Source organism: Bufo gargarizans, chromosome 4 (genome assembly GCF_014858855.1).
Source record: "Bufo gargarizans isolate SCDJY-AF-19 chromosome 4, ASM1485885v1, whole genome shotgun sequence".
Classification (NCBI taxonomy): domain Eukaryota; kingdom Metazoa; phylum Chordata; class Amphibia; order Anura; family Bufonidae; genus Bufo; species Bufo gargarizans.
In genome coordinates this window covers 175,237,951-175,250,926 of record NC_058083.1, presented here as the reverse complement: position 1 = coordinate 175,250,926, position 12,976 = coordinate 175,237,951, and positions in this window count along the sequence as shown.

Genomic DNA, 12,976 nt, shown 5'->3' with positions numbered 1-12,976 from the left:
ACGTTGGAGATGTGAAAAGAGCAGAGGCTCTTACTTTCATATTTGGTAGGAATGCCCTCTGTTAATTCCCTGGTGGAGAAAAATATTCCACTTAACCAATGTAATATGTGTAGTGTCCCACTAGGTAAATGTGGGCACTACACAAGGGTCAATTGGGCCACGTGGTACTCCTACTCCTGATGGACAGTGGCAGTGTATTTCACAGTCCATTTTAATGCATTTTAATATGTACTTATGTGTATTTTTCCTGTGATGTGTGCAGCAGGCATATTAGGGTGTAGTTCAGCCTCCTAGACACTAGAGGGAGCTAGGGAACCCTTAGTATATATATTTAGGCCCAGACAGGGAGGAGTCAGTTTGTGTAGTCAGGAGTCTGTGGAGAGACAGAAGAGAGAGTGCACCTTAGCCAGAGTTAAGCTGAGGGCCTCCTCCTGACATGCAGCTAGACAGCCCAGGATTCTAGTTGCCACCAGGAGGCTAGTGGATGCATTTCCAGCCTTCCTGAGGATAAAGAGCCAGAGTTAGCTCAGAAGATTGTCACCAAGAGAAGAGTTTGCCTCTTGAGTAACCTGCAGTTACCACAAAGCAAAGTGCAGAGCAGAGCAGAAGAGTAACCGGCCAACCTGAAGGCTGAAGGGCAGAAGGAGCATTTACCTAAAGCAAGGGATATATACCTGAGGAAGTTTTCTACCAAGGATAAAGCCAGCATTAGGGCATACGGGCCTTGGGATTGAGACAGCCAGGAGTTCTGAGGACTAGTGCACAGGATTTCTGAGGAAAAGTGCAGCCTGGACTGTAAGTGTTGTTTTTACCCTCTGAGTATCTTGCAAAGAACAGTGTACCTGCCATTATTGTGTAAGCCTGCTTATAACCGCTGCTGCCAAGTGGAACTGAACTTAAACTGTATAAAGTTAACCGTTTCCAGTAAAAGAAGTTTGGTTCACCTCAACATCGTGTTCCTCACTTATTACTACTATAAATCGGTGTGCCACCATTACAGGCACTGGCGTCACAAATCTTAAAGGGACTTTGCCCTCTGCACATTAAACACCTGCAACATCCAGGGCACCTCACCCAACATCAGGTCTGGTCCCTACATACAGAGAGTGCCCGAGAGGACTTCTGTGCCAGCCTCTCCATCACTGCTCTACGCCTGCCCAGGGTCTCCCTACAAACTGTGAGTAACCCAGAGCAACCCTCGTATGCCTATTAACCGTGACCTCACAATCGCAATACCCTGCAGGTCGTCATACTGCATATGCAACACCAACTTCCCTAGCTCCCCCGAAATTGCTCTTTTATCTTTTGGCATCCAGGGGGTAGATACAAAAAAAAAACTTTTTTCCTTCCTGAATTCGGCTGCTCGACTTCTTATCCCCACATATTGGCGTACTCCAGACATTCCCACCTTAGATCAGTGGATCGCTAAGGTTGACCAATTTTATCGCCTAGATGAGCTCTCTCATTGGGAACTAAATTCCAGAAATACATTCCTTCATATTTGGCCTTTATGGAAAACATACAGAAAATTTGCTTAATAAGCTATACTTTATACCCTTGTGCTCCCGCATTTATTTCTCATGTTTTGTTTTATATATAAAATAATATCTGTAACTGTTGTCAACTAAATATTCATAATCAGATATATTGATTGTAACTATAAATGTATACAGTCTGACACTAAGTTGTATAATGTTTACAATCATCTATTGTACGGATATTTTAAAACAATAAAAATTGTTTATAAAAAATAAATAAAAACAATCACCAAATTTGGGCCAAATACAAAAAATAAAATAAAAAAATCTGTGCAAAATTATTTGCTAATAGTCTAAAGGGAGACATTGATAGGTTAATCCATCAAGACCAGACTGGATTTACAGTGGGATGCAAAAGTTTGGGCAACCTTGTTAATCGTCATGATTTTCCTGTATAAATCGTTGGTTGTTATGATAAAAAATGTCAGTTAAATATATCATATAGGAGACACACACAGTGATATTTGAGAAGTGAAATGAAGTTTTTGGGATTTACAGAAAGTGTGCTATAATCGTTTAAACAAAAATAGGCAGGTGCATAAATTTGGGCACCACAAAAAAGAAATAAAAGCAATATTTAGTAGATCCTCCTTTTGCAGAAATTACAGCCTCTAAACGCTTCCTGTAGGTTCCAATGAGAGTCTGGATTCTGGTTGAAGGTATTTTGGACCATTCCTCTTTACAAAACATCTTTAGTTCATTCAGGTTTGATGGCTTCCAAGCATGGACAGCTCTCTTTAAGTCACACCACAGATTTTCAATTATATTCAGGTCTGGGGACTGAGATGGCCATTCCAGAACGTTGTACTTGTTCCTCTGCATGAACGCCTTAGTGGATTTTGAGCAGTGTTTAGGGTCGTTGTCTTGTTGAAAGATCCAGCCCCGGCGCAGCTTCAGCTTTGTCACTTATTCCTGGACATTGGTCTCCAGAATCTGCTGATACTGAGTGGAATCCATGTGTTCCTCAACTTTGACAAGAGTCCCAGTCCCAGCGCTGGCCACACAGCCCCACAACATGATGGAACCACCATATTTTAATGTAGGTATCAGGTGTTTTTCTTGGAATGCTGTGTTCTTTTTCCATGCATAACGCCCCTTGTTATGGCCAAATAACTCAATTTTAGTTTCATCAGTCCACAGCACCTTATTCCAAAATGAAGCTGGCTTGTCCAAATGTGCTTTAGCCCACCTCAAGCGGCACTTTTTGTGCTGTGGGCAGAGAAAAGGCTTCCTCTGCATCACTCTCGCATACAGCATCTCCTTGTGTAAAGTGCGCCAAATGGTTGAACGATACACAGTGACTCCATCTGCAGCAAGATGATGTTGTAGGTCTTTGGTGTTGGTCTGTAGGTTGACTCTGACTGTTCTCACCATTCGTCGCTTCTCTCTATCCGAGATTTTTCTTGGTCTGCCACTTTGAGCCTTAACTTGAACTAAGCCTGTGGTCTTCCATTTCCTCAATATGTTCCTAACTGTGGAAACAGACAGCTGAAATCTCTAAGACAGCTTTCTGTATCCTTCCCTTAAACCTTGATGGTGTACAATCTTTGTCTTCAGGTCATTTGAGAGTTGTTTTGAGACCCCCATGTTGCTACTCTTCAGAGAAAATTAAAAGAGGAGGGAAACTTACAATTGATCCCCTTAAATACTCTTTCTCATAATTTGATTCACCTGTGTATGTAGGTCAGGGGTCACTGAGCTTACCAAGCCAATTTCAGTTCCAATAATTAGTTCTAAAGGTTTTGGAATCAATAAAATGACATCAGTGCCAAAATGTATGCACCTGCCTAATTTTGTTTAAACAATTATAGCAGACTTTCTGTAAATCCAATAAACTTCATTTCACTTCTCAAATATCACTGTGTGTGTCTCCTATATGATATATTTAACTGACATTTTTTATCGTAACAACCAACGATTTAAACAGGAAAATCATGACGATTAGCAAGGTTGCCCAAACTTTCGCATCCCACTGTATACCTAAGAGACTGGTACAATCCAGCATACACAGAGTTTTTTTTAATATCCAGCTTGGTCAGGGGGGTGGTTCCCGCTACATCCTGTCATTAGATGCTGAGAAGGCATTTGACAGGGTGGAGTGAGAATATCTCTGTAAAGTAATGTACTGGATGAATATGGGCAAATACCTCATTAAATGGGTCCAGATTCTTTATAACCACCTTAAAGCCAAAATTAACATCATTGGAGTATGGTCGGAACAAATGGAGCTGCATAGAGGTACAAGACAGGGATGTCCCCTTTCCCCTTTATTGTTTGCTTTATTTATGGAACCATTGGCAGCTAGAATTAGTTCAGATGAGGGGATCTCCGGATTTGGTATAAAAGGGGCCTCCGATAAGATAAGTATGTATGTAGATGACATTCTGATCTTCTTGGAGAACCCAATACTGCAGCTCCCTTATCTTATGGAATTAATAAATAAATTTAGTGATATCTCGGGATATAAAATCAACTGGGCAAAATCAGTATTGCTACCATTAGATCAGGGAAACATACTAAATTCCCTAGGAATTAGGGTACTTAAAACTACGGAATCTATGGAATATTTGGGCATAAAGTTAAGTGCAAGCATACTAGACATTGTGAGATTAAATGTCACCCCCCTGTGGACTAAATGTAAAAGTAAAATTGGTGTTTGGCAGAAGCTACCAATTGGACAGGCGGACAGAATTGCATTAATAAAGATGGTTTTGCTTCCCCAGATTCTGTATATTTTGGCGGTCTGTCTTGTTTAGATAGAGGATTGTTTTTTAAACCATTTGGAACGACTGTTGAATGATTTAATCTGGGGAAGAAAAAGGGTAAAAATTAAGCAAAAATATCTCTGGTTAGTGGAAGAAATTGGAGGACTATCGGTCCCCTTCTTTCAGGGATATTATCTGGCCTCTCAGGTTCAGTTGATAAAGTCAGATGGAAATAATATAAAGCAATTTCTGGAGCGGGGCTTCAACGGCCCTAAATATGGCATATTTAGCATATTGGAGACAAGATTTATTAAAAACAAAGGGAAGGAGTGCCCAAATCTTTTTCGATCCAGAAGATTCGGATGTGACCAATTATTTGGAAGCACTTCCAGGGTAAGATTTCTTGCAGGTTTAGAGGGGAGTCACCAGACGAGTTTCGAAGGTCTTAGCTGCCTTCTTCATCTAAGGCAGCTAAGACCTTCGAAACGCGTCTGGTGACTCCCCTCTAAACCTGCAAGAAATCTTACCCTGGAAGCGCTTCCAAATAATCGGTTACATCCGAATTTTCTGGATCGAAAAAGACCGCCAGCGAAAGTTTGCAAACTGAGTTCGGCAAAGACACGTGAGACGCTAGATAAGTGATGTCACACCCACGTGGAACGCAAAAGACCGGGAAACAGCCATCATAGAGCGCAGCAAGGACGCTCCAACAGCCGGGACACCTACACTTCACAAAGAAGGTAAACAGTCAGGATGCAGCCCTCTTTAGTGTGTGGGACGCCACACCAGGTGCAGCATCCGCTGACACATTACCTATATCTTTTTATATTTTTGTCATTATATATTTTTCTACTGTGACCAACATCAGTATCTGGTCAGCAAGCCCTAAACACCACACCTTCTCCTCTGCAATATATCTTCATATATTTCCATATATCCGATATTATGCAATTTTTTATGGACTGCATACAAATGGACACAATGAATTATTGAACCATTGAACCCACTGAAGGTGGAAACCACCATCTGATTTTTTTTTGTATTTTGTTTTTCTCAACAGATTCCTTGCCACTGGGAACTCTTTTGCATCACTGCATTTTGAGTTTCTGTTAGGAACCTCGACGATCTCGTTGTACGACACACTTGCCATGTCATCTGGCAACAACTCTGAGAGACGGTGATGCCGCAGCCCAAGGCGGACGATTGGGTTCGGATTGCTGAGGGCTTCCTAAATTCAGCGCAGTTTCAAAACTGCATCGGGGCAATGGATGGCAAGCACATCCGTGTGAAGAAGCCGCCACACTCAGGGAGCCGTTACTTCAATTATAAACAATATTTTTCGGTAGTGCTGATGGCTGTTGCTGACAGTCATTACCGGTTTATAATGGTTGATATCGGGGCCTATGGAAGCACTGCGGATGCTCGCATCTTTAGTGCTTCTAGAATGGGTGAGCGGCTTCGTGCCAACCAGCTTGCACTGCCCGAGTCCAGAAGACTGCCCGGATATGCAGGTCTGCCAGCTCCATTTGTCATCGTGGCAGATGAAGGGTTTGCATTGACTCCACATGTCATGCGACCCTTTCCAAAGCGTGGTTTGGATGTCAGGAGGCGTATATTCAACTACCGGTTGACTCGTGCCCGTCGGTATGCTGAGTGCGCTTTTGGGATACTCTCTAGCAAGTGGAGGGTGTTTTTGTCATCCATACAGAAGGATCCGGAGAATGCTACCCTGGTGATTAAAGCTTGTGTTGTTCTACACAACTTCACCAGGATTCACGAGGCTTCCTTTTCTGTTGACATGAAAGATCTTCCTACGTCTTCAGATTTGGGTTTGGAAAGGACCCTGCATAGACAACCTGGGACTGCAGGCATTGCAGTTCAGGAACTCTATGCAGACTACTTTTACAGCCCAGAGGTGTCCTTGCCATGGCAGAGGGATGCTATTCGTGGCAGTTTTTGAAATCTTCTGGGCTCTTTAATATTTTTTTATTTTGTAGATAGATTACTATTAATTATTGTGGTAGTTGAGTGTAGGGACTCGCAAGTTAATGAGGACCCTTGACGTGGGCTTGCGGGCTGAGATTTTTTGGATATCACATATTTAAATCTGCATATAACTAAATATAAATGATGCTTTTGTCTAAATGTAAATTGACTCAAACATCTTTATGTTTGTAGTATATTGTCCAAATTTTTTCTAATACCTCATCATTAAAGTACCCCAAAATAAAGGTGTTGTTCATCAAAATAAAGTGCTGCTTTGTGAGCTACTGTGCATGTGTTTTTTTTTAACAATACAATTTTAAAAGGAAAATGTTTTGTGACAACAAGTTTTTGCCCAAACCAAATTTATAACTATTGGGCTTAACGATAGGTAATGTAAGGCAATGGTTTGTACATTATGCACAAAACAATTTAAGAACATAAAACAAATATATTTAAAAAAAAAATCACAAATCCAGAAGGTCCTGAGTAAAGGAACCCGCTGGAAAAGAGGATTGTGTACTTCCCTGGTCCTGCTGTGGTGCCCGAATAAAGGGGCTGACCCACACCTTGCATTTGGCACTGGGGTAGGCCGTACTGGGGGTGTGGGGGGAAAGAAGATGCTTGGGTGGGTTGGGGTGGAAATTGAAAGGGTCTGGGTCTTTGGTGATGACCGGCATTCTCTAAATCAATTTTCATACCATTAAATTTTCCTAGAATGTCGCCATGATGAATGTCGCCATTTTTAGGACGACTGCTAATGAAGCCAGGCACTCGTGATGCTCGTTTGGATTTACCTGCTTCATTAGGGGCCCTAGTCCCCTTAGCATCTTCTCCTCCACACCATCACTCCGCCTGTGGGCAAGAAAATCTATGATGCGTGCGTCAATAACTTCACGACTCTCTTGCCCAGAGGTAGAGGGAGGGACTTGGCGGCGACGTCTGGGCTGGGGCTGAATAATACGGGGTGGACTGGCCAGTGATAGGGGGGCCTGGGCCAGTGTTGAGTGCTCCAGGTCCTCTGCCGGCGTAGGTGCTGGACTGGTTGCTGGGGAAAAAAACGCAGGGGCTTCACTCCCAGCCGTGTCAGATTCTTCTGAGGGATCCAGACTGTCCACAGTACTGTATTTGAAAGAAACAAAAGTAAAAATTAGATCATTTGATATCAACATTACAAAAGTACATTATTTATATTAGGTGTAACCAGCCGTGTGTATACAATATATATATGGAGTGGCACCATACATCAGATATTTGAGTTTACACAATGAACAACAGCTTCTATGTTAATAGTGCAATTCCTAATTTAATTCCATTTTAAATGCAATGATGGGACAAGTCTTGTAAAGGGCTAATGTTAATGTATTGGGAAAACATTGTTTGCCGTTTGGAGCTGTCCAGCGTCAGAAGAGGATTACTCATTCAAGGGACAAAACCAGTGCTGATATTCAGGCCATCTCGACAGTATGTGGCCTGCTTCAACCATCCAAACATACAAGATGTAATTTTAACCTTGTAGAACCTCATTTACGGTGGAAAAAGAACATGTACTAGGCCACACTTGAGCATGGTGAGAGTAGTCGTTTTAATCCTGCTGGTCAAGCGTTGTTGGAACATCATTATAATCCATTATCATAGGATTCTGGTATTGTCATTTTATATGAGCAATTTAAGGAATCCATGTTGTGGTTGGTGCTATACCATTAAACCAATATAAATGACATTGCCAATACCTAATAGGTAACAATTTCCAAAACTTACAAAAGTAAGAAAATAGGTATCTATGTGAAAAATATTACGTCACCCTATAAAACAAAAAATGATACACTATTCTGGACTCCCATAAAAACAGGAGGCTTTAGCACAATTTTAAAAAAAAACACACCTATCCAGAGGATATGTACGAAATAATATATTGGTGTGTGACCAACAGCTGACAAACACGCTGAACATCTGTATGAGGAGATAATGCATGCAGTGCGCACGTGACATCTCGCATCTCTATTCTTGTTCAGATTGCAAACATCTATGTTCCAGGACCGTCAATAAATTGATTCATCAGGAACAAAACAGAGAGAGGAGGCACTATCTGCACACTACACGTGTCGTCTCATCATACAGCTCATCAGCGGTGGTGCTTGGTGTGACTCCCCCACAGAAATGATGGAGACAATCAACACCAGGCATGTACAAACTGTTGCCCACCAGCTGATGCACAACTCCAAGCAGGACTGGTTAGCTTACAGCTATTCTGGCATGCTGGGAGTTTCAGTTTTAAAAGAGCTGGATGGAGTCAGTTATAACATGGCATGCCTACTGAAAGTATATGTCTTCAATAGTACAACACAACTGAACCCATTACTTTTGTGTACACTTTAGCTCACCAAGATCCAAACGTAAGTGTATGCAAAATTTGAAATGCAAATAAAAAATTTAAAAAACTTACGGCCTCAAATCCATAACAGGTCTTAAAAACTGCAACTGTGCAGTGTATTCATAGGGCCGCTTCCTTGAGGTACCCTCCCCACTCCGGCCTTTACTTGAGACCTCCCGCCGGAATTGGTCCCGGCATCTGGCCCAGCGGGTTTTAGTTTGTTTTACTGTTAAAAAATGATATAATAAACAATTGTGAGCAAAAAAAATTAATTCTGAAAATACTTACAAATAGTATCATTTGATAAAAAAAAGGACAAAGCAATAAATACTCAAAAATGGACAGATTAAACAGCACATGGTCCAGTCCAGAAGGTGTGTGGATACTAATAAAGAAGAACGGAGGAGATGGAGGAGACTAGTCGTGCAAGCCATTTGGACTAAAATACTTTACAATATGTGAAGGTGACAACTGTAAGATGCTCAATTACAAGGACACATGTGTCAGGCAAAAAAAAGTGCACAGACATGTGATTATAGATGGGTACTGTATGCTGTAGCAAAGGGAGGGACAGCTATTTAAAGATAGAAATGGTATGGTATGGTATGGTATTTAATAGACGTTACTTTTAAAAACCATGTACAGGCCTTTATGCAAAATGAAGCTGGACCACCAAAAAAAAAACACTATTGTGACCTCAGGGAATTTAAAACTACATTTTTTTGGCACACAGAGGGCAAGGACAGCACAACTACATTGCTATCACTTACCTAATTTGGCCCGGCCTCGGCTATCAGCTTTGGCCCATTCATTTTTGCGCATGCTCTGGGCCACTTGCCCCCACGCAGCATCCTTTGTTGCACTGTCCAAATAAACATTTATTCTGGTGTCCCAGATCTCTGGCCTCTCCTGGTATCCCAGATCTCTGGTCACAGAGAAGCTTACAGGCACAGGTGGCTAGAAATTAGCATAACCTGTGACCTTAAACTTCCTGTACATATTTCTTTTAAATTTTATTGGCACAAGTTTTGCCAAACAGATTGCCCATGGCAAAAGTAAGAAATAAAACGGGAGGGGACACGGGCGCGGATGTAAAACGGGTGTGCAACCGCGTTTTTCACGGCCCCATTGACTTGAATGGGGCCGCGAACCGTTAGCCGTGAAAAAAATAGGACAGGTTATATTTTTTTCACGGGCAGGAAACACGGTCACGGGCGCGGGTGACAAAACGGTGCAGTAGCCGAGTTTTCAACGGACCCATTGAAAGTCAATGGGACCGCAGAAAATCACGTCAAACGGAACAACGGCCGCGGATGCACACAACGGTCGTGTGCATGAGGCCTAAACACAATAGAATGGGGTAACATATATAAAAATATAAAAAAGACAACAATATCAAGCAATTTCAGGATCATTTATTTTAATATTATCCATAGAATATACCCGACTCCAATGTTGCTTAGTAAGATCTACAAAGAACGAGAATCAAAATGTTGGAAATGTCGTGAGGAGTCCTCTGATTATATTCATATGATATGGACTTGCCCAAGTATGCAAATCTACTGGTGAGAGGTCTTTAATTTCCGAACTGCAGAATCCATAATATCCCTTCCATACAAACCGGAAGTTGCCATCCTGGGGTCTTTTCCGCCATCAATTAGGGAAAAAGGAAAAAAAAAGGATCTGGATAAGAGGCCTTATGGTGGCAAGAGTTAGTATTGCAAGATAGTGGGGAGCAAACAGAGCACCCAGCATCAGGGAATAGGGGAGCCTTCTGGCAAAGATTTAGAGATACGAGGCATAAATGGCGGGCATTATATGTATTATGTATTGGATTTGTATTTTTTTTTTCAAAGTGATAAATAACTTATTATATCTGCTATGTCAGCAGAATATGTATGGATGGTTGTACTCGGACCTAGTATTGTATTTGATATCAACTCAGTGTTGTAAAGAATAAAATTGAATAAATAAATGTAAAATTAAAAAAAAAAATACCCCCCAAAAAAGGCTGTAGTGCAATGTAGCTTCACCACTGAACAGCAATTAAGACATATTTATGTGAGGAGCTATATGGTATGTAAATCTGTGAGGGTGGGCCAGAATTGACAGAATATAACTGTGTTACATAGTTACATAGTTAATACGGTTGAAAAAAGACATAAGTCCATCAAGTTCAACCAAGGGATAGGTGGGGATGCGAATCCCAGAAGGAAGTGAGACTGAGATTTCTACACGTTTTTATAAGCATTAATGTTGTTTACTTTTAAGAATTCATCTAAACCCTTTTTAAAACTGTCCACTGTTCCTGCTGTGACCTTATCCTGAGGAAGTCTATTCCACAGATTCACAGTTCTTACAGTAAAAAAGCTATGACGCTTCTGGAGACTGAACTTGTTCTGCTCATTTGTAGTCAGGGAGAGCTGTGCTTCGGAAGGGATAGAGAGATTTTAGGGAGTCTGATCGCAATCAATTCAGTAGAAAAACGTTTCAAAGACCCAAAAGTCTTTTTAAGGACTATTGTGTGTGGTGGCAGGCTGGCAGTATTTTATAGCTACAGTACAGTGACTAGTGACAACTGCATTATATATTCTGTGTGTCAAAGCCAGTGATTGGAGAAATATAACTGAAAAATGCTATATTGTTTCCATCATTTTCAATATTTTTTCTATAGAGTGTGTCTGCAGTGACTAGAGACATCTGTCTAATACCTTCTGTGTGTCAGGGCCAGAGATTGGAGAAATATAACTGAAAAATACTATGTTTTTTCCATAATTTTCAATAATTTTTCTATAGAGTGTATGTATACTAATGCCAGAAGCCTGACTAATAAAACTGGTGAACTGGAATTAGTGATGTGTGAGGAGGACTATGACATAGTGGGAATAACTGAGACATGGCTGGATGATAGCTATGACTGGGCAGTTAATGTACAGGGTTACAGTCTGTTTAGAAAGGATCGTCAAAACCGGAGAGGAGGAGGGGTCTGCCTTTATGTAAAGTCCGGTCTAAAGCCCACACTCCGTGAAGATATAAGTGAGGGACATGAACATGTGGAGTCACTGTGGGTAGAGATACATGGCGCTAAAAACAATAATAAATTACTAATAGTAGTTTACTATAAACCACCTAATATACCAGAGTCCAGAGAAAATCTACTGCTAAATGAGATTGACAAGGCGGCAAATCATAATGAGCTGGTTATTATGGGGGACTTCAACTACCCAGATATAGACTGGGAAACTGAAACTTGTATATCTCATAAAGGAAACAGGTTCTTGGCAATAACCAAAGACAATTACCTCTCCCAACTGGTTCAGGACCCGACTAGAGGGACGGCAATACTGGACTTAGTATTAACCAATAGGCCTGACAGAACAACAGACATGCAGGTTGGGGGACACCTGGGAAATAGTGACCACAAAGTAATAACCTTCCAATTATCATTCAAGAGAGCGTTTCTACAGGGAGGAACAAAAATACCAAACTTCAAAAAAGCTACATTTAGCCAACTAAAAGAGGCCATAGGCCTAACTAAATGGGATAAAGTCAGCACAAATAAAAATACAGCCACAAAATGGGATATCTTTAAAAGCATCCTAAAATCTCATTGTGAGAGGTACATACCGTATGGGAATAAAAGGTTAAGGAAAAAAAAGAAACCAATGTGGATAAACAGAACTGTAAAAAAAGCAATAAATGACAAAAAGAAAGCATATAAAACACTAAAACAGAACGGAAGCACTGAAAAACTATAAGGAAAAAAATAGAACATGTAAAAACAAATAAAAGCGGCCAAACTAGAGACCAAGAGATTAATTGCCAAAGAAAGTAAAACTAACCCTAAAATGTTCTTCAATTATATAAATGTTAAAAAGTATAAATCTGAAGGTGTCGGCCCGTTAAAGAGTAATGAGGGGGAAGTCGCAGAGAGTGACGAGGAGAAAGCAAAGCTGTTAAATATTTTTTTCTCCAATGTATTCACTGAGGAAAATAAACTGTCAGATGACATGCAGAATGTAAAAATAAATTCCTCATTAAAAGTGTCCTGTCTGACCCAGGAAGAAGTACAACAGCGACTTAAAAAGATTAAAATAGACAAATCGCCAGGACCGGATGGCATACACCCCAGTATCCTAAGGGAATTAAGTAATGTCATAGCTAAACCCTTATTTCTGATATTTGCAGATTCTATGTTGACAGGAATGCCCGACAGGATTGGTGCATGGCAAATGTGGTGCCAATATTCAAAAAGGGTCCAAAAACAGAGCCTGGAAACTATAGGCCGGTAAGTTTAACATCTGTTGTGGGTAAACTGAAGGTTTTCTGAGAGATGCTATCTTAGAGCATCTTAACGGAAATAAGCAAATAACGCC